Source organism: Hemiscyllium ocellatum, chromosome 29 (assembly GCF_020745735.1).
Source record: "Hemiscyllium ocellatum isolate sHemOce1 chromosome 29, sHemOce1.pat.X.cur, whole genome shotgun sequence".
Lineage (NCBI taxonomy): Eukaryota > Metazoa > Chordata > Chondrichthyes > Orectolobiformes > Hemiscylliidae > Hemiscyllium > Hemiscyllium ocellatum.
Window position 1 is genome coordinate 54,027,693 of NC_083429.1, and position 22,588 is coordinate 54,050,280.

Here is a 22,588-nt window from a genome sequence, read left to right on the forward strand (position 1 = left end):
GGGAAGTGATTGCTGGGCCTCTTGCTGAGGTATTTGTATCATCTATAGTCACAGGTGAGGTGCCGGAAGACTGAAGGTTGGCTAACGTGGTGCCACTGTTTAAGAAGGATGGTAAGGACAAGCCAGGGAACTATAGACCAGTGAGCCTGACCTCGGCCGTGGACAAGTTGTTGGAGGGAATCCTGAGGGACAGGTATTTGGAAAGGCAAGGACTATTACGGATAATTAACAAGACTTAGTGCGTGGGAAATCATGTCTCACTGATTTGACTGTGTTTTGTTGAAGAAGTAACAAAGAGGATTGATGAGGGCAGAGCAGTAGGCGTGATCTATATGGACTTCAGTAAGGCATTCGACAAGATTCCCCATGGGAGACTGGTTAGCAAGGTTAGATCTCACGGAATACAGGAAGAACTAGCCATTTGGATACAGAACTGGCTCAAAGGTAGAAGACAGAGGGTGGTGGTGGAGGGTAGTTTTTCAGACTGGAGGCCTGTGACCAGTGGAGTGCCACAAGGATCGGTGCTGGGTCCACTACTTTTCGTCATTTATATAAATGATTTGGATGGGAGCATGAGGTGTAATAGGTAAGTTTGCAGATGACACCAAAATTGGAGGTGTAATGGACAGTGAAGAAGTTTACAATAGGATCTTGATCAGATGGGCCAATGGGCTGAGAAGTGGCAGATGGAGTTTAATTTAGATAAATGAGAGGTGCAGCATTTTGGCAAAGCAAATCTTAGCAGGACTTATACACTTAATGGTAAGGTCCTAGGGAGTGTTGCTGAACAAAGAGACCTTGGAGTGCAGGTTCCTAGCTCCTTGAAAGTGGAGTCGCAGGTAGATAGGATAGTGAAGAAGGTGTTTCGTATGCTTTCCTTTATTGGTCAGAGTATTGAGTACAGGAGTTGGGAGGTCATGTTGTGGCTGTACAGGACATTGGTTAGGCCACCTGTTGGAATATTGTGTGCAATTCTGGTCTCCTTCCTATTGGAACGATGTTGAAAAACTTGAAAGGGTTCAGAAAAGATTTACAAGGATGTTGCCAGGGTTGGAGGATCTGAGCTACAGGGAGAGGCTGAACAGGCTGGGGCTGTTTTCCCTGGAGCGTCGGAGGCTGAGGGGTGACCTTATAGAAGTTTACAAAATCATAAGGGGAATGGATAGGATAAATAGACAAAGTCTTTTCCCTGGGGTGGGGGAGTCCAGAACTAGAGGGCATAGGTTTAGGGTGAGAGGGGAAAGATATAAAAGACACCAAAGGGGCAATATTTTCACACAGAGGGTGGTATGTGTATGGAATGAGCTGCCAGAGGAAGTGGTGGAGGCTGGTACAATAGCAACATTTAAAAGGCATTTGGATGGGTATATGAATAGGAAGGGTTTGGAGGAATATGGGCCGGGTGCTGGCAGGTGGGACTAGATTGGGTTGGGATATCTGGTCAGCATGGACGGGTTGGACCGAAGGGTCTGTTTCCATGCTGTATATCTCTATGACTCTATATTTCATTTCAGTCTAACTCACCATCTCCACTCCTCACTCCCTCTAACCCTCATCCCCTAGAATCCCCTACCCCTCATATCCTCCATTCCCTTTCAACTCCACCCCTTTCACCCCTCACTGCCTCCATCCCTCCCCTCCATCCCTCCCCTCCATCCTCACTGCCTCTATTTCAATCTGAATTCCTCACAGTCAACATCACAAAAAACAGATGAACTGGTCTTTTTAACGTTGCTGCTTGTGCACCAGTAGGCTGCTTCACCCTTCAAAAATACCTCAGTGACAGTAAAGAGCCCTGAGATGTCCGAAAGTTATTTAAAGTACTTTAGAATGCAAGCCTTTCTTCTTTTCCTTACATTTTGTCTTTTGCTCTTTGCCAGTTTTCTGCCTGTCATCTGAGTGAAAGTTTGATTGATATCCAGTCCCTCCGCAGTCCCTCCCCACGGCTTCCTGGCCCGTGCTCACAGCCACTTTGTTCAAAGTAAATACAATGGGACTGAAACCTAATCTGGTTCAGATTGCCCTCAATGCTCTGGTCATCATTAGCGACTGATGGTCGAATTTTCCTGCATCACCGCCCTCTCCGCTCTGTGTGGTCATTCTTTAAGCAAGTTCCAGAATGTTCCTACCAGGGGTTCCACCATCACACTCTGGAGTCCCCCAGAGCTTCCCAGGTCTGTTAGATTTAGCCCAGGTGAAATGATTCACTTGGAGTTAGTCAGGCATGAGCAATGGGCAGGCTAATGTTATTACAGTCTGTCTCTCTGGGCACATCTCATGGTCCATTGAAGGGCTGCACCAGATAGCAGGATATCATGGAGTTATGGCCCAATCTCTCACTGAGCTGTGAGCTATAAAACTGAGGATGTTTACTGTCACTCTGTGTGGGACAGTAATTACAACAATCGATTCAGTGTAAAGAGCAGGGGAGCAGGATTAACACTCATCAGTGAAGGTTTGTTAGACAAATGAGGAACACTAACGAAGCATTACACAGTGGCAGGGGTTAGTGATACAGTCGGTCTCTGAGTCACCAGACAACAGGACAGGGACAAGGTAAGGGTCATGACAAACATCGAGAGACAGTTTGAAAATGGAAAGCTTCAAATGCACCAACACGTCTCCCTCCCCCCCCCAGAAGCTGCAGGGATTGTCTGCAGCACCTGCCTCCCCGATACTGAAATCTTTGTTTCTGTTACACACAGGATCGACCTCCCTCCATCCCACAAACCGCCAGCTCCTGAAAAGAAGACGGAGATGAAGAGTCAGTTGACGGCAGATGACATTCAGGTAACAGCAGCAGGTGGAGGCTGGGAACCAGTTACTCACCGACTCCAGAAAGAGTGAAACTGTCCAGCCCATGGTCAGGAGAGTGGGCCTCAGGGAACAGGAGCAGACAGTCCTCCTGAGACCATGTGTTTGGGTGAAAAATGGCTTTTGCAGGGGCAAAGTAAATTCCCTTTCTCCATCCGGGAATGGGGCTGGACTAGCATTTGTTACCCCAATTTAGATGCTCCTTGAACTGAGTGACGTGTTAGTGCCATTTCAGTGGGCAGTTAAGAGTCACATTGCTGTGAGTCTGGAGTTATAAGTGGGTCAGACCAGGTGAGGATGGCAGATTCCTCTCCTATTAGTGAACATAACAATTGACAGCAGTAACGTGATGACTATCTGCCATCAGGGATAGTGGAACCCATGTTCCCAGAACATTAGCCTGGGTTTCTGAGTTACCTGTCCACAATACCACACCCCGTGCACGGAGCCAGGTGTAAGAAAAAGGGCCGATCAGACTATTCCAGTGGCTGATTCTGGGAGCTCCACGCTCTGGAAGGTCTTGGAGGGGGAGATTGGCAGATTGTCCAGAATGGTAACCGAGATCAGGATTCCAGTCACATGGAGAAACCGAGGCTGCCCTCCTCTGAGCAGAGAAAGTCAAAGGTAGATTGAACTGAGAAGGATTTTGATCAAGTTAATGAGGAGAAAGATTGGTGAATAGGGAAATGCAGATTGCAAATAATTTCTCAAAAACGCTAGGTGAAATTCTCACAAAATGTCTCTCTACGGACATGATTTGGAGATGCTGGTGTTGGACTGGGGTGTATAAAGTTAAAAATCACACAACACCAGGTTGTAGTCCAACAGGTTTATTTGGAAGCACTAGCTTTCGGAGCGCTGCTCCTTCATCAGGTGGTTGAGATGATCCAGAATGTGCTGCCTGAAAGGGCACTGGTAGCAGATCCAAGAGGAACTTTCAAAGTGAATAGCAGCGGGTCCCAGGGAGTGAGCGGGAGGATGGGTCTCCGTGAGCCGACACACAAACAACAGGCAGATGGGGCAGAAGTCTTTGCTTCATTCATTGGTCACAACAGCCAGGAGCTGAGTGTTACTGTGGTGGAGAGTGAGCAGAACTCAGGCAGCTACCAAGATCCAATCCACAGGGAATAGGCCCAGGGCCATGTCAGACACCAGCTGCAAGGGGGAACAGGAGGCTGACCCTGGCCAGAGGGCATTGGATAGATTTGGCACTGGGTAGGGTCACACTGGGTAGATGTCACACAGGGTAGGGGTCACACTGGGTAGGGTCGCACTGGGTAGGGGTCACACTGGGTAGGGCCACACTTGGTAGGGTCACACTGGGTAGGGCCACACTGGGTAGGGGTCACACTGGGTAGATGCCGCACTGGGTAGGGGTCACACTGGGTAGGGTCACACTGGGTAGGGATCACACTGGGTAGGGGTAACACTGGATACAGGTGACACTGGATATGGGCCACACTGGGTAGATGTCGCACTGGGTAGGGGTCACACTGGGTAGGGGTCACACTGGGTAGATGCTGCACTGGGTAGATGCTGCACTGGGTAGGGGTCACACTGGGTAGATGCTGCACTGGGTAGGGGTCACACTGGGTAGGGTCGCACTGGGTAGGGGTCACACTGGGTAGGGGTAACACTGGATACGGGTGACACTGGATATGGGCCACACTGGGTAGATGTCGCACTGGGTAGGGGTCACACTGGGTAGGGTCACACTGGGTAGGGGTCACACTGGGTAGGGCCACACTTGGTAGGGTCACACTGGGTAGGGTCACACTGGGTAGGGCCACACTTGGTAGGGTCACACTGGGTAGGGTCACACTGGGTAGGGGCCACACTGGGTAGAGGTAACACTGGATATGGGTGACACTGGATACGGGTCACACTGGGTAGAGGTCACACTGGGTAGATGCTGCACTGGGTAGATGCCGCACTGGGTAGGGGTCACACTGGATAGATGCCGCACTGGGTAGGGGTCACACTGGATAGGGGTAACACTGGATACGGGTGACACTGGATAGGGGCCACACTGGGTAGATGTCGCACTGGGTAGGGATCACACTGGGTAGGGTCACACTGGGTAGGGGTCACACTGGGTAGGGCCACACTTGGTAGGGTCACACTGGGTAGGGTCACACTGGGTAGGGGTCACACTGGGTAGGGGTAACACTGGGTATGGGTGACACTGGATAGGGGTCACACTGGGTAGGGTCACACTGGGTAGGGTCACACTGGGTAGATTATTAGATTAGACTTACAGTGTGGAAACAGGCCCTTCGGCCCAACAAGTCCACACCGACCCGCCGAAGCGCAACCCACCCATACCCCTAACCTAACACTACGGGCAATTTAGCATGGCCAATTCACCTGACCCGCACATCTTTGGACTGTGGGAGGAAACCGGAGTACCCGGAGGAAACCCACGCAGACACAGGGAGAACGTGCAAACTCCACACAGTCAGTCGCCTGAGTCGGGAATTGAACCCGGGTCTACAGGCACTGTGAGGCAGCAGTGCTAACCACTGTGCCCTGTTGTGCCACCGTGCTGCCCTGTTTAGGGCCACACTTGGTAGGGGTCACACTGGGTAGGGTCACACTGGGTAGGTGCTGGGGAGAAGGTAGCAAAGAGTACGATAGGTGAATGGGGGTGGGGATGGAGGTGATAGGTCAGAGAGGAGGGTGGAGTGGATAGGTGGGAAGGGAGATAGGCAGGTAGAGCAGGTCATGAGGATGGTGCTGAGCTGGAAGAATGGAATTGGGGTAAGGTGGGGGAAGAGGAAATGAGGAAACTGGTGAAGCCCACATTGATGCCCTGGGGTTGAAGTGTTCCGAGGCAGAAGATGAGGCGTTCTTCCTCCAGGCGTCTGGTGGTGAGGGAGCGGCGGTGAAGGAGGCCCAAGACCTCCATGTCCTCGGCAGAGTGGGAGGGGGAGTTGAAATGTTGGGCTACGGGGCGGTGTGGTTGATTGGTGCGGGTGTCCCAGAGATGTTCTCTAAAGCGCTCTGCTAGGAGGCGTCCAGTCTCCCCAATGTAGAGGAGACCGCATTGGGAGCAACGGATACAATAAATGATATTGGTGGATGTGCAGGTAAAACTTTGGTGGATGTGGAAGGCTCCTTTAGGGCCTTGGATAGAGGTGAGGGAGGAGGTAGGGGCACAGGTTTTGCAATTCCTGTGGTGGCAGGGGAAAGTGCCAGGATGGGAGGGTGGGTTGTAGGGGGGCGTGGACCTGACCAGGTAGTCACGGAGGGAATGGTCTTTGTGGTAAGCGGATAGGGATGGGGAGGGGAATATATCCCTGATGGTGGGGTCCATTTGGAGGTGGTGGAAATATCGGTGGATAATTTGGTTTATGCGAAGGTTAGTAGGGTGGAAGGTGAGCACCAGGGGCGTTCTGTCCTTGTTACAGTTGGAGGGGTGGGGTCTGAGGGCGGAGGTGCGGGATGTGGATGTGATGCGTTGGAGGGCATCTTTAACCACGTGGGAAGGGAAATTGCAGTCTCTAAAGAAGGAGGCCATCTGGTGTGTTCTGTGGTGGAACTGGTCCTCCTGGGAGCAGATACGGCGGAGGCAGAGGAATTGGGAATACGGGATGGCATTTTTGCAAGAGGTAGGGTGGGAAGAGGTGTAATCCAGGTAGCTGTGGGTTTGCAAAAAGTGTCAGTGTCAAGTCGGTCGTCATTAATGAGATGGAGATGTCCAGGAAGGGGAGGGAGGTGTCAGAGATGGTCCAGGTAAATTTAAGGTCAGGATGGAATGTGTTGGTGAAGTTGATGAATTGCTCAACCTCCTCGCGGGAGCACGAGGTGGCGCCAATGCAGTCATCAATGTAGCGGAGGAAGAGGTGGGGAGTGGTGCCGGTGTAATTACGAAAGATGGACTGTTCTACGTAGCCAACAAAGAGACAGGCATAGCTGGGGCCTATACGTGTGCCCATGGCTACCCCTTTGGTCTGGAGGAAGTGGGAGGATTCAAAGGGGAAATTGTTAAGGGTGAGGACCAGTTCGGCCAAACGAATGAGAGTGTCGGTGGAAGGGTACTGTTGGGGACGTCTGGAGAGGAAAAAACGGAGGGCTTGGAGGCCCTGGTCATGGCAGATGGAGGTGTAGAGGGATTGGATATCCATGGTGAAGATGAGGCGTTGGGGGCTGGGGAAACGGAAGTCTTGGAGGAGGTGGAGGGCGTGGGTGGTGTCTCGAATGTATGTGGGGAGTTCCTGGACTAGGGGGGATAGGACAGTGTCGAGGTAGGGAGAGATGAGTTCAGTGGGGCAGGAGCATGCTGAGACAATGGGTCGGCCAGGGTGGTCAGGCTTGTGGATCTTGGGAAGGAGGTAGAACCGGGCAGTGCGGGGTTCCCGGGCTATGAGGTTGGAAGCTGTGGGTGGGAGATCTCCTGAGGTGATGAGGTTCTGTATGAGATGATGGTTTGATGATGGGGTGTGGGGTCATGGTCGAGGAGGCAGTAGGAAGAGGTGTCCTCGAGTTGGCGTCTGGCTTCAGCAGTGTAGAGATCAGTGCGCCAGACTACCACTGCGCCCCCTTTATCCGCTGGCTTGATGGTGAGGTCGGGATTGGAGCAGAGGGAGTGGAGGGCTGCACGTTGTGAGGGTGAGAGGTTGGAGTGGGGGGTGGGGGGTGGACAGGTTGAGGCGATTGATGTCCCAGTGACAGTTGGGTGTACAGGACAGAGCGCCGCTGTTTCCTCAGACCAGCCCTGGTGTTTCTTTATCCATTCTATATCCACGTCCTCCGCAGTTTCCCTGTATTCTTCAGGGGAATGTTTCTTTAATGAAGCTCAGATAAAATAAGTGACACTCTGTTATATTCCAGAAATATAAATGTTGATAAAGTTTGATACTGAGTCAGCCCTTATTCAGTCCTGTATTTATTTACAACGTGATACATTGCAAGCCTAGACTTCCGCACTCCACCACATCCCAGCTCCTATTGCAGTACTGAGGGAGTGCTACTTTATTGGTGTGGCCCATCTTTGGGTTAATATTTTAAACTGGGACCACAGTTACCCTCTCAGCTGGATCACAAAGATCTTATGGTTAAGTTCAAGCAAGAGCAACTTCCAAGAGTCATGGCTAACAGTTTTCCAACATGAAAACCTCATCCAAACCACATTATTACATTTATCAGACAGCTCTGTGGGACCCGCCTCGTCTCTATGTTGTTGCAATGACTAGTCTTTCAGAGGAACTGATCAACTGTGTAAGCCTTCAGGAATGGCCAAAGATCAAAAATAATGCTACAAACATATAGATTTTCTCTCTGACCATGAAGAAACTGACTCTACACACACTGACTCTCACAGAGGTAGTCACATACACACACACACACACACACACACACAGACTTGTTATGGGATCCCTCACACAGACTCTCATCGCAAATGCAGTACACAGTTGAGAAGGGAAAGAATTTGCATTTGTATAGCACCTTTCATGATTCCAGGATACCCTAAAATGTCAAAGAAAATCTGTTGAAGTGTTACCTTTCTAATATAGAAAACACAGCAGCAAGCTCCCACATAAAAACAATGTCATAAAGACAAGGTGTTTCTTTTGAACTGGTGTTGTTGGAGAAAATGAACATTGGGGTTCAGGCCTTGTTATCTCGTCTTGAAATTAGTGCCTTGGAACCAATCATCAACATCTGAGAGAGGAACTGTTTTAGTGGCTCATCCAGTCGTGACAGGACCAGGGTAGGACAGAACGAGCTTGGATTTTTAAAAGGGAGATCACGTTTGACAAACGAATTGGATATTTTGAGGATGTAACTAGGAGAGTTGATAAGGGGGAGCCAGTTGAAGTGGTTTGCTTGGACTTTAAAAGCTATTTGATGAATTTCCACCTCAGAGATTAATGTGTAAAATTGAAGTGTATCATTTGCAGTAGTGTACTGACATGAATAGAGAGCTGGTTGGCAGACAGGAAACACAAGGAAATAAATAGACCATCTCCAAGTGGCAGCCTGTAACTAGTGTGGTCCTTCAGGAATTCATTCTCAGATAAAGAGACCAGATCTGTACACAATCCTCTAAGCATGGTCTTACCAAGGTCTGATATAATTGCAACCAGACATCCTGCTCCTAGACTCAAATCCTCTCTCTATCAAAGCCAACAAACCAATTGGCTCCTTCACTATCTGCTGCATGTTTACCGTCAGTGACCGGTATACTAAGATACCCAGGTCCCACTGGGGTCCCAGTATAAGAATATCAGGTAGGACATTTAGGACTGAGATGAGGAGAATTGACTTTACCCAGAGAGTAGGCGGAGGTGGGAACTACAGATGCTGGAGATTAGAGTCAATATCAGAGTGGTGCTGGGTAAAGTCAAGATCAGAGTGGGGCTGGAAAAGCACAGCAAGTCAACAGCCTCCAAGCAGCAGGAAAATCAACATTTCGGGCAAAAACCCTTCATCATTGCCTGAAATGTCGATTTTCCTGCTCTTCAGATGCTGCCTGTCCAGTTGTGCTTTTCCAGCACCACTCTGATCTTGACTTTACTCAGAGAGTGGGGAGCCTTTGGAATGCACTGCCACAGAATGTGGTTGAGGCTGAAACATTGAATGTTTTCATGAAGGAGTTAAATACAGATCATAGGGTTGAAGGGACAGTAGGATTAATGGGGAGAGAGCAGGAACAGGAGAATGAGCTAGATGATCAGCAATGATCCTATTAAATGGGGGACAGCTGAAAGGGCCTACTCCTGCTCTGAGTTTCTGTGTGTCTATGTTTCAGCGCTGAGCTGTGATATCCATCTGGATGTTGGGCACATGCCCTCAGTGTGGGACCCTCAGAGGGTGAGAGTGCCCTTCCCCCCCCCTTATTTGGTCTGGCTCAATGCCCACACACAGCCCTGACCGGGCAGCACCCCAGCTGCTCCTGAGAATGCGCCGATGACCAATGGCAGGAGAGGCTGGAGTGAGTCTGTAACAAGGTGGGAAAGCTGAGCTCTGCCTGTTCGAGTCCCTTCAAAACCCTGGCCTCACCGCTGGAGGCCCACGGGTGGAAGACGTGCTCGGTTCGATTGGAGGCACCGTTAAAAAAAAGACCAGGCAGATTGGAAATGAGAAAATATAAAATAACAAAATAAATCACTGCAAGGAATATTACCCCAAAGCAAAGAGATAACTGAATAACTGCTGAATAAAGCAGCAAGCCAGTAGACTGTGTCCAGCCAATAACCAACCTTCACTGATTGGAATGTTTACAGGATTAATAGAGCAATATTGTCACAAAGAGACATTTTCCCGCAGAGATAGTTTCAGCTGATGAACAGTTGTTACACCTCCATGTCAAAACCATCCACATTTTTCACCTCTGTTATCTGTCACTGTTTCAGTTTACATCGTGAGGGGCTGTGATGGAAACCCAGGCACCTTCAGAACCCGCTCCCACCACCACATTCCCCCACCCTCCCCTCCAACACCTCAATCCTGACTCTGCGTAGACCCATCTCACCCGGGACTTGCAGTAAAGATCCAGGTCAGATGTCACGTGACACCAGGTGACAGGTTTATTTGAAATCACAACTCACTTCCACCTGCTGAAGGGGCAGAGCTCTGAAAGCTTGTGATTCCAAATAAACCCATTGGACTATAAGCTGGTGTCATGTGATTTCCGACTGTGTCCACCCCAGTCCATCACCAGCACCACCTCCACATCAGTGAGGAACCAGACATGGGCTGGTCGTGCTGCTAAGGGAAGGCACAGACAGGCCCCGTACTCAGGGATTGGTTAATCCTCCCAGCTCCAAAGTACAAGGTTAAATAGGAATCCTCAGGACCTGAATTTCTTATTTATCGGTGTCATGGACATTGCTGGCTGGGTCAGCATTTATTGCCCCTGTCCCTAATTGCCCTTGAGGTAGTAGGGGTGAGCTGCCTTCTTGAACCACTGAAGTCCACCTGCTATAGATTGACCCACAAATGCCAGTAGAACATAGAACATTGAACATTACAGCACAGTACAGGCCCTTCGGCCCTCAATGTTGCACCTGTGAAACCAATCTGAAGCCCAACTAACCTACACTATTCCATTTTCATCCATATGTTTATCCAATGACCATTTAAATGCCCCTGAAGTTGGTGAGTCCACTGTTGTTGCAGGCAGAGCATTCCACGCCCCTATGAGTGTCTGAGGGAGGGAACTCCAGGATGTTAACCCAGTGACACTGAAGGAACAGTGATATATTTCCAAGTCAGGATGGTGACTCAGACAGGAACTTGCCAGGGGTTTGGAAAGTGCTGTGTAATGAAACTATATTTTCTCCCCGTCCCATTCTGCACAGTAATGTCCCCCCACCCCCTGGTGTCTGCACCCTCACCCCAGGGACTGCCCCCACCCCTCTGTGTCTGGTTACACTCCCAGTGTCAAGGCCTGATAGATTACCCATGGACTGGGCTGTTTGGGGTTTCACCGGGTTTTGTTCGGTATCTCTCAGGCCCCACTGTTTGTATCGATGCTAGCAGTCAAGGGTCGGATACAGCTGCTGGTGGAGAGGTGGGGGAGCTGTTTGCTCCCTGGAGCTTATAAACTGAGGGACAGATTCTGCAGGAATCAAGTGAAACATTTAGCTGGGTGTCAGGAAAATTGATTTGCTCCGGTCCACGTCGTAAATACGGAACCATGCTCAATTTGTGAGAGTCGCTCAATCACTTGTTTCTGTATTCATCACAAAAGCAGAGTCTGACAAGGACTGACTGTGCCTCATACACTGGCTAAAATAAGCTGTTATCTTATTGATTCGTAAGAAACTACACTGTTACTGTATTGATTTGAGTAAAAGATTCTATCAGTTAACCCTGCATCCCACAGAGTAGCGTGGCTCCCAGTGCGGTCAATCTTTATGCTTTCCTGATGTGTGGGGTGTCATTGGCTGGGTCAGAATATGTTGCCCTCCCAGATTGCCCCTTGAACTGAGTGACCTGCTCGGTCATTTCAGAGAAAATCAAGTTTTCCAACGGGAGTCACATGTCAGCCAGGTTCAGATTGGACAGTGTATTCCTTTTCTAAAAAGCATGATGATCGTAGAATCCCTACAGTGTGAAAGCAGGTCATTCAGCCCATCTGAAGATCATCCCAACCAGACCTACCCCCATCACTGGAACCCTGCATCCTCCCGTGGCCAATCCATCCAACCTGCACATCTTTGGACTGTGGGAGGAAACCCACGCAGACACGGGGAGAATGCGCAAACTCCAAACAGACAGTCACCCGAAGCTGGAATTGAACCCAGATCCCTGGCGCTGGGAGGCAGCAGCGCTAACCACTGAGCCACCCAAGATAAACACAGATGTGGCTAGAGAAACTCAGCAGGTCTGGCAGCAGAGAAAGAAACAAAGTTAACATTTCAAGTTGAATATGAGTCTTCTTTGGAACACTGGTGAACCTGGTGTGGTTTTAAACAATGGCTGTTGTGGTTACTGTCACTGAGACTAGTTTTACATTCCAGATTTATTCATTGAATTTAAACACCAGCTGCTGCAGGATTTGAATGCATGCCTTTCGGGAATACACTCCAATTACCAGCTCAGTGACAATCACTTTCCCCAGACAGTTCGGAGAGTATTAGAGTAACACCATTGCAACACATACTCAACCCAGCTCTGGAGCACGTGCTCATCTAGTCAGTGTGGCTCAGTTTATGAGCTGCTCACTTGTTTCAGATTGAGCAGGTTCAGGCCCTGCTCCAGAACCTGAATGCACAAAGAAAATCAAAGTGAACACATGGGGTGCCGATATAATGTTAACCTCAAGCCTCTGATTGTCCTGTCAGGCAGATATAAAAGTCCTGGAGGACTATTTCCAAGCAGACAGAGGTGTTCTCCTGAGTGCACTGACCAATACTTATCCCTTCAGGATGATCACAGGAACAGATGTGCTGGCCATCATCACATTGCTGTTTTGGGGAATTTCCTGACACTACCACATTCCCTGCATTAAATTTCAGACGTACTTCATTAGTTGTCAAGATCTTTGGGACTTCTGATAGGCGCGGAAGGCGCTATACAAATACAGGTCTTCCTTTTTCCCAACATTCTTTGTGGTGTCCAATTTGACCCTAAATTGTTAGACTATCTGTATGAGCGAGCATTAAGCTGCCATTATCAGAGAGAGGGTTGATTGGTGAGGTTTGTAACCTGATGGTTACCACACCTCAGGTAAGGTTGAGAAAGCAAAGCCTTCACGGTGACCAGAGCAAGATTCAAACCCCTGGTGTTAGCCTCACTCCACATTGTAAACCAGCAATCCAGCCAACTGAGCTAAACAGACCCCAGTGATGATACTGTGGCTTTAGGAGGAGTGTTTTGTCCTGTTTTCATTTGGAGAGTACTGATGGACAGGCGATGAGCAGTCTATAAGAAAATAAGCAAATTGTGAGGCTTTTTAAAAAAACATTGGAACAACAGAACCAGCTTGAGTGGATGTGGTCAAAATCTCACAGATGCAAATCTCTCCCCTCCCCGCTCCCTTTCTCTCTCTCCCTCTCTTTCTCTCTGTCTCTGTGTCCTCTCTCTCCCTCTCTGTCTCTGTTTCTCTCTGTCTCTGTCTCTCCCTCTGTCTCTCTCTGTTTCTCCCTCTCTGTCTGTCTCTCTCTCTCTCCCTCTCTCTCTCTCTCTCTTTCTCTGTCTCTGTCTCTGTTTCTCTCTGTCTCTGTCTCTCCCTCTCTGTCTGTCTCCCTCTCCCCCTCTGTATTTTTCTCTCTCTCCCTCTCTGTATCTCTCTATCTCTCTCTCTCCCCCTCTCTCCCCACCCCCGCCCATCTCTCTGGGGAGCTGCTGCATGTATCTCTTAGCATTGCCCAGGAGACAATCTGTTTTTCTGAACTTGCCTTTTTGCCAAGACTGTGTTTGTGGGATGTTACTGTACTGGAACACTTACTATTTCATAGTAAAATAATCGACTAGTCTGTTAAGTTTTCCAATAGAGTTATGTTATTCCAAGTTCCTCTTCAACATCGAATATTTTGATCAATCAAATTGCATCTGGGACACAGAGCCTCGCATGTACCTTTAAACTAAGAAAAGCGTAGGATCTAGGCTACTTTCTGAAATATTTTGAGGGGGTCTGGTCTGGTCTGGTCTGGTCTGGTCTGGTCCATAACGCCCCTCTCTGTACAAACACCCACTCAGCAAGACACCGTCACGAGGGGCAGCACCGGTTCAGAAGGTTCCTAACGTCCCGATACCCACTGCTCAGTCAGGACTTTGTGCCAATCAGCTTCGATGAAGAGGTAGCTTGGCATATTTTAAATAGCAACACCTTGCATTTACATAGCTCCAATTATAGCAGAATAGTAAGATCCCCCAAATCCCCCAAAGAGGAGCATTGTGACACAAATTTTGACACAACAGCATACAAGGAGGCATTAGTATATGTGAGCAAATGGTGTGCCACAGATGTGACTTTAAAGCAGGGTATTGGAAAGTGAGGCAGAGAGCTCCAGGGTTGAAATTCCAGAGGCTGGGGGGGGTCAGGCAGCAGGAAGCATCACTGACAGTGAAGGGTCAAAGATCAGGGAGACAAAATCACCTAAGCATAGAGATCTCTAAAGTTCCATGGGGCTGCCAGGATTTAAACATAAGAGCGATTCGAAAACAAATGGAGGTGTTATCAGATGGGCAGCCTGTGTAGATCGTCCAACGCTCCCAATCCAATGAAGTGCCTGGGGAGTTGTGGATTGGAGTCTACCCACGGGAGCTATGTAAATGCAGGAACCTCCACCAAGGCCTGTTCAGGTGATTATTACATTCCAAAGTGAAGTAAAAAACAATTGCTTTATAGTTTGAGATCACCAACAAGTGGAGAGTTGGGATTTCATGGTTTGGAGACACAATCTCAGGTGAGCAGATATGAACAGAGGGAAATGTGGCACCGTAGCCCACAGTAATGTGAGGCGTCTCCCCACTGCAGTGGTCAGGTCATCATGGGACAGCGCTCACGAGGGACAGGGGAGAGATTGAGAAAGAGGCTCCTTTGACCAATAGACAGGTAGCTTTAATGCAGAGTGATACCAACAGTGTGGGTTCAATTCCTGTAACAGCTGAGTTCACTGTGAGGAACTTTCCTCCTCAACCTCTCCCTTCAGCTAGGGTGTGGTGACCTTCAGGACTGCAGTGACTTTACCTTTGTCTGCAGTGGTGAACATCACCTGTGAGTCACTTAGCTTTAACTAAAAGATTTGAGGTGGGTGCTGCATTTCCTGTGGCTGGAGCTGATGTGCATTATTGCCAGCAGCTTTCCCTCATCTCAATACTTTACGGCAAATGGTGACTCAGGAGAAAGTGAGGTCTGCAGATGCTGGAGATCAGAGCTGAAAATGTGTAGCTGGAAAAGCGCAGCAGGTCAGGCAGCATCCAAGGAGCAGGAGAATTGATGATTCCTGAAGAAGGGCTTATGCCTGAAACGTCGATTCTCCTGCTCCTTTGATGCTGCCTGACCTGCTGCGCTTTTCCAGCAACACATTTTTAAAAATAGTGACTGACCCAGGCAATGATTCCCGTGAGGAGCGGGAGTCAGGGGACTCTGTGAGAGAACGGTCTGGAGCTCAACCCCAGGCAGTTCGTTTTGTCAGAAACAACAGTTTAGCCTGGAATAGGAATTACACCCTCCATCTCTCTCTCTCACCCCCTATCTCTCTCTCTCTCTCAAGGGTGAGAGAGAGAAAGGTGAAGGGTAGGGAAGAGAGAGAGAGATGGAGGACGAGGGAGAGAGAGAGAGAGAGAGAGATGGAGGTGGGGAGAGAGAGAGGGATGGAGGGCGGGGGAGAGAGAGAGAGAGAGAGATGGAAGGTGGGGGAAAGAGAGAGAGAGATGGAGGGCGGGGGGGAGAGAGAGAGGGATGGAGGGCAGAAGAGAGAGAGATGGAGGGTGAGGGAGAGAGAGAAAGGTGGAGGAAAGAGAGAGAGATGGAAAGTGGGGAGAGAGAGAGATGGAGGGTGGGGGAGAGAGAGATGGAAGGTGGGGGAGAGAGAGATGGAAGGTGGGGGAAAGAGAGAGAGATGGAGGGTGGGGGAGAGAGAGAGATGGAGGGTCGGGAGAGAGAGAGGGATGGAAGGTGGGGGAGAGAGTGAGAGATGGAGGGTAGGGATGAGAGAGAGATGGAGGGTGGGGGAAGAGAGAGAGATGGAGAGTGAGGGTGAGAGAGAGATGGAGGGTGGGGGTGAGAGAGAGAGATGGAGGGTGGGGGTGAGAGAGAGAGATGGAGGGTGAGGGTGAGAGAGAGATGGAGGGTGGGGGTGAGAGAGAGAGATGGAAGGTGGGGGTGAGAGAGAGAGAGATGGAGGGTGGGGAGAGAGAAGAGATGGAAGATGTGGGAGAGAGATGGAGGGTGTGGAGAGAGAGAGAGAGATGGAGGGTGGGGGTGAGAGAGAGAGAGATGGAGGGTGGGGAGAGAGAGAGATGGAGGGTGGGGAGAGAGTGAGAAATGGAGGGTGGGGGTGAGAGAGAGATAGAGGGTAGGGGGAAGAGAGAGATGGAGGGTGGGGAGAGAGAAGAGATGGAAGATGTGGGAGAGAGATGGAGGGTGTGGAGAGAGAGAGAGAGAGATGGAGGGTGGGGGTGAGAGAGAGAGATGGAGGGTGTGGGAGAGAGAGAGATGGAAGGTGGGGGAGAGAGAGAGATGGGGGGTGGGGGAGAGAGAGAGAGAGAGTGATGGAGGGTGGGGAGAGAGAGAGAGATGGAAGGTGGGGAGAGAGAGAGATGGAGGGTGGGGGAGAGAGAGATGGAAGGTGGGGGAGAGAGAGAGATGGAGGGTGGGGGAGAGAGAGATGGAAGGTGGGGGTGAGAGAGAGAGAGAGAGAGATGGAGGGTGGGGGTGAGAGAGAGATGGAGGTGGGGGTAGAGAGAGAGATGGAGGGTGGGGGTGAGAGAGAGATGGAGGGTGGGGGGAGGGAGAGAGAGGGATGGAGAGAGAGAGAGAGAGAGAGAGAGATGGAGGGTGGGAGAGAGAGAGAGATGAAAGGTGGGGGAAAGAGAGAGAGATGGAGGGTGGGGGTGAGAAACAGAGAGAGATGGAGGGTGGGGAGAGAGAGAGGGATGGAAGGTGGGGGCGAGAGTGAGAGATGGAGGGTAGGGGTGAGAGAGAGATGGAGGGTGAGAGAGAGAAAGAGAGATGGAGGGTGGTGGAAAGAGAGATGGAGGGTGAGGGAGAGAGAGAGAGAGAGGGATGGAGGGCAGGAGAGAGAGAGAGATGGAGGGTGGGGGAGAGAGAGAGATGAAAGGTGGGGGAAAGAGAGAGAGATGGAAGGTGGGGAGAGAGAGAGAGAGAGAGGGATGGATGGTGGGGGAGAGAGAGAGAGAGAGATGGAGGATGGGGGAAAGAGAGAGATGGAGAGCGGGGAGAGAGAGAGATGGAAGGTGGGGGAGAGAGTGAGAAATGGAGGGTGGGGGTGAGAGAGAGATAGAGGGTAGGGGGAAGAGAGAGAGATGGAGGGTGAGGGTGAGAGAGAGAGATGGAGGGTGTGGGTGAGAGAGAGAGATGGAGGGTGTGGGAGAGAGAGAGATGGGGGGGGGGGTGAGAGAGAGAGATGGAAGGTGGGGGTGAGAGAGAGAGAGTGATGGAGGGTGGGGAGAGAGAGAGAGAGAGATGAAAGGTGGGGGAAAGAGAGAGAGATGGAGGGTGGGGAGAGAGAAGAGATGGAAGGTGGGGAAAAGAGAGAGATGGAGAGCGGGGAGAGAGAGAGAGATGGAGGATGGGGAGAGAGAGAGGGATGGAGGGTGCGGGTGAGAGACAGATGGAGGGTGGGGGAGAGAGAGAGATGGAGAGCAGGGAGAGAGAGAGATGGAGGGTGAGGGAGAGAGAGATGGAGGGTGGGGGAGAGAGAGAGAGTGATGGAGTGTGGGAGAGAGAGAGAGATGGAGGGTGGGGGTGAGACAGAGAGAGAGAGAGATGGAGGGTGGGAGAGAGAGAGATGGAGGGTGGGCGAGTGAGAGAGATGGAGGGTGAGAGAGAGAGATGGAGGGTGGGAGAGAGAGAGAGATGGAGGGTGGGAGGGAGAGAGAGATTGAGTTTGGGGAGAGAGAGAGAGAGATGGAGGGTGGGGGAGAGAGAGAGATGGAGGGTGGGGGAGGGAGAGAGATGGAGAATGGGGGAGAGAGAGATGGAGGGTGGGGAGAGAGAGAGATGGAGGGTGGGGAGAGAGAGATATGGAGGGTAGGGGAGAGAGAGAGATGGAAGGTGGGAAAGAGAGAGGGATGAAGGGTGGGGGAGAGAGAGAGAGATGGAGGGTGGGGGAGAGAGAGAGAGATGGAGGATGGGGGAAAGAGAGAGATGGAGAGTGGGGAGAGAGAGAGATGGAAGGTGGGGGATAGAGTGAGAAATGGAGGGTGGGGTGAGAGAGAGATGGAGGGTGTGGGTGAGAGAGAGAGAGATGGAGGGTGTGGGAGAGAGAGAGATGGAAGGTGGGGGAGAGAGAGAGATGGGGGGTGGGGGTGTGAGAGAGAGATGGAAGGTGGGGGTGAGAGAGAGAGAGAGTGATGGAGGGTGGGAGAGAGAGAGAGATGAAAGGTGGGGGAAAGAGAGAGAGATGGAGGGTGGGGAGAGAGAAGAGATGGAGGATGGGGAGACAGAGAGGGATGGAGGGTGGGGGTGAGAGACAGATGGAGGGTGGGGGAGAGAGAGAGATGGAGAGCAGGGAGAGAGAGAGATGGAGGGTGAGGGAGAGAGAGAGAGATGGAGGTTGGAGGAGAGAGAGAGAGGGATGGAGGGCAGGAGAGAAAGAGGGATGGATGGTGGGGGAGAGAGAGATGGAGGGTGAGGGTGAGAGAGAGAGATGGAGGGTGGGGGAGAGAGAGAGTGATGGAGTGTGGGAGAGAGAGAGATGGAGGGTGGGGGTGAGATAGAGAGAGAGAGAGATGGAGGGTGGGGAGAGAGAGAGAGATGGAGGGTGGGGAGAAAGAGAGAGAGATGGAGGGTGGGGGGAGAGAGAGATTGAGTGTGGGGAGAGAGAGAGAGAGATGGAGGGTGGGGGAGAGAGAGAGATGGAGGGTGGGGGAGGGAGAGAGATGGAGAATGGGCGAGAGAGAGATGGAGGGTGGGAGAGAGAGAGATGGAGGGTAGGGGAGAGAGAGAGATGGAGGGTAGGGGAGAGAGAGAGATGGAAGGTGGGAAAGAGAGAGGGATGAAGGGTGAGGGTGAAAGAGATATGGAAGTCGAGGAGAGAGAGAGAGAGACAAAATGAAGGTGGGGGAAGAGAGAGAGCAAAGGAAGGGACAGGGGAGAGAGAGGATGGCTGGGAGGAAGCAGCTCATTCTAGATGGATGGACCCATTTGGTCATGTTGTGACTGTATCATTTAACTGCTGCTTGGTGTATAATTAAATTACCGGCTTCAATTGTAGCAAATTACTATTAAGTATCTCGTTTAAGGAAGAGGTGGGCAATTAGAATAACTGTTGATTAGATTCGTTGGACAGAAATCAATGACCCAGCCACTGGAGAGCACTCCATCATATCTGTAACAAAGACTTTCGGACCTCCCCCTCCTGGGCGTTATTCTCTGTGATGCTGTTTGGAGTCTCCAGATGGCAGACCTATAGGGGGAGCCCTAGCCCAGCGTACCTACTGTTGGCATTCATACTAACAGCAGCTTGAGTTATGTAGCACCTTTACCGTGAGAAAATGTCCCAAAATGACACTTAGTCGGAGAAATTATCAAACAGAAGTTGTCATTGAGGTACATAAGGGGATTTAAGACAAGTGACCAGTGGGTTTGTACAGTTCTAAAGAATGTCTTAAAAGAGGAAAGGGAGAAAGAGAGAGTTTTGGGGAGGGAATGTTTATAACTCATGTTCGTGTCTGGATGTGTAACATCCTCCATAGTGCCCTCGCTGATTGGCTCTGTGAATATTATTGGTCAGTAATGGCAGCCCGTGGTTGGGCGTCAGAGAGATTAGAGACAGGGAAGGATGAGATCACAAGCAGGGATTTCCAGACAACAACGAGAACTTTGTGTTACCAAAGCGGGAGACAACGCCAATCGCCAAACATGGGGCTTTGGGACGGGGGTCAGAGAAAGATGAGTTTTGGATTTCGCTGTGATCTCCTCTGCTGTCTATCACACTGACTAAGTCGAACATATCCTGATCAATGAGCCAAGTAGAGAGGACAGTATTCCGGGTGAAGGCATGATGGGCTAAATGGCCTCGTTCTGCACTATAACAGTTCTGTGATCCTGTGAAAATATTGGGCTGTTACAATATATTACACTGTCCAGTTCTCCAAGATCTCTGCTCAATATGATTCTGGCCAAGATTCTGATGGATTCACCATTAGTTATGGAGATGCTGGGGAGTCATGGAGGTTGGAAGGTGATAAGGCAGCCAGAGGAGACTGGAATTGTCAGGCCCAGAGTAATAACTCCACCAGTGACTCGGGATGTTTGTCAGTAATGAGAGTCATGGAGTCATACAACACAGAAACAGACCCTTCGGCCCAACACGTCCATGCCGAACACAATCCCAAACTAAACTACTCCCATCTGCTTGCTTGAGTCTTCTCAGCCACTGGCTTACCCAGGAACACCAGAATATTGAGATCAATAAAATCCGCTAATTAATGAGGCTCAACTTTGGGCAGCTCATTATCAAGGAGATGTCAAGTTCTTTCCCAGCTCCATCCTCTGCAGTTGCCTGGAATACCACAGAGAGCGGTGGGCATTGCCAGGCAGTAAAGGCTCCACAATGTTGGGGAGCTCCAAAACGGAGGATTCGCATTGGTTCCTCATAAAATCCCTACGCTGTAGAAGCAGGCTATTCGGCCCATTGAGGGAGGCCGGTACATTTGTGGCTTTCGGAGAGAATTGGTTAATTTCTAAAGAGGAAGGCTGTGGGGGACGGTGTGGAATTATTACAGGGTGTGGGTGTAACAGGGTTTCTGTATGAGCCCAGTATGAACATGATGAGCTGAATGGCCTCATTCTAGCCTGTAAATGTTTAATTATTCTGGCTCAGCCAGGAATCACATTGAAGGCATCACCACAAACAGTGCAGATCCAGCCCAAGCTATAACCACTAAGCTTCGGGCCTGTCGGATCACACAGGAATTTGGCTGTATTCAGGAAAGTAAAGAATACTTTGTCAAAGAGCCACAGCCATCCAGAAATAATTAAATCTGATCTCAAACACTGTAAATGATTGTTATTTGTTGTGTGAAAAACATTTGATTTCCCTCAGGTGCTTTTTGTGTTAAAATCAAAAGCTTTCCCATAAAAAGTGAGGAGATGGTTTCAGTAAAGTTAGCTCATTGTCAAACCATCCCCCAACCCACAGCTAGGCCCTGATGGTCACAGCTGTTGCCGTGGTAACACCTGCCTTTGAAATGAACTCCAAAAACACGGCAAAGGAACAGCGCCTTTGTGATCGTTGGTGGGAATTCGGTTCGGGTTCCCAGAGTCAGGTATGGGAGGGCCAGACTCAACCTGGAGTTACCCACAAACTGTCCATCAGCACCAATCAGATCAAAATACAGAACACAGACCAACGCTGCACTGAGGGGGTGCCGCACTGTCAGAGGTTCAGTGCTGAGGGGGTGCCGCACTGTCAGAGAGTCAGTGTTGAGGGAATGCCAAATTGTTGGAGGGTCAGTGCTGAGAGAGTGCCACATTGTTGGAGGGTCAGTGCTGAGGGAGTGCCAAATTGTTGGAGGGTCAGTGCTGAGGGAGTGCCACATTGTTGGAGGGTCAGTGCTGAGGGAGTGCCAAATTGTTGGAGGGTCAGTGCTGAGAGAGTGCCACATTGTTGGAGGGTCAGTGCTGAGGGAGTGCCACATTGTTGGAGGGTCAGTGCTGAGAGAGTGCCACATTGTTGGAGGGTCAGTGCTGAGGGAGTGCCACATTGTTGGAGGGTCAGTGCTGAGGGAGTGCCAAATTGTTGGAGGATCCGTGCTGAGGGAGTGTCGCACTGTCGTAGGGTCAGTGCTGAGGGGGCGCTGCACTGTCAGAGGGTCAGTGCTGAGGGAGTGCTCACTATCATAGGGTCAGTGCTGAGGGAGTGCTGCACTGTCAGAGGGTCAGTGCTGAGGGAGTGCCGCACTGTCCATCAGCACCAATCAGATCAAAATACAGAACACAGACCAACGCTGCACTGAGGGAGTGCCGCACTGTCAGAGAGTCAGTGCTGAGGGAGTGCCGCACTGTCGGAGGGTCAGTGCTGAGGGAGTGCCAAATTGTTGGAGGATCAGTGCTGAGGGAGTGTTGCACTGTCGTAGGGTCAGTGCTGAGGGAGTGCCGTACTGTCAGAGGGTCAGTGCTGAGGGAGCGCTGCACTGTCAGAGGGTCAGTGCTGAGGGAGCGCCGCACTGTCAGAGGGTCAGTGCTGAGGGTGTGCCGCACTGTCAGAAGGTCAGTGCAGAGGGAGTGCCGCACTGTCAGAGGGTCAGTGCTGAGGGAGTGCTGCACTGTCAGAGGGTCAGTGCTGAGGGAATGCCACACTGTCAGAGGATCAGTACTGAGGGAGTGCCGCACAATCAGAGAGTCAGTACTGAGGGAGCGCCGCACTGTCAGAGGGTCAGTGCTGAGGGAGCGCCATACTGTCAGAGGGTCAGTGCTGAGGGAGTGCCGCACTGTCAGAAGGTCAGTGCAGAGGGAGTGCCGCACTGTCAGAGGGTCAGTGCTGAGGGAGTGCCGCACTGTCAGAAGGTCAGTGCTGAGGGAGTGCCACACTGTCAGAGGGTCAGTGCTGAGGGAATGCCACACTGTCAGAAGGTCAGTACTGAGGGAGTGCCGCACCATCAGAGGGTCAGTGCTGATGGAGTGCCG

General features: G+C 50.7%; 1 long non-coding RNA gene across 1 annotated transcript in view; it reads left to right on the forward strand.

The window, feature by feature from the left end:
* Positions 1–22,588, forward strand: part of LOC132829691 (uncharacterized) — a 49,209-nt gene that overhangs the window by 21,256 nt on the left and 5,365 nt on the right. The window contains exon 2 of the long non-coding RNA XR_009646256.1: positions 2,706–2,790. This is a non-coding gene — a long non-coding RNA (uncharacterized LOC132829691). The remainder of the gene's footprint in view (positions 1–2,705; positions 2,791–22,588) is intronic.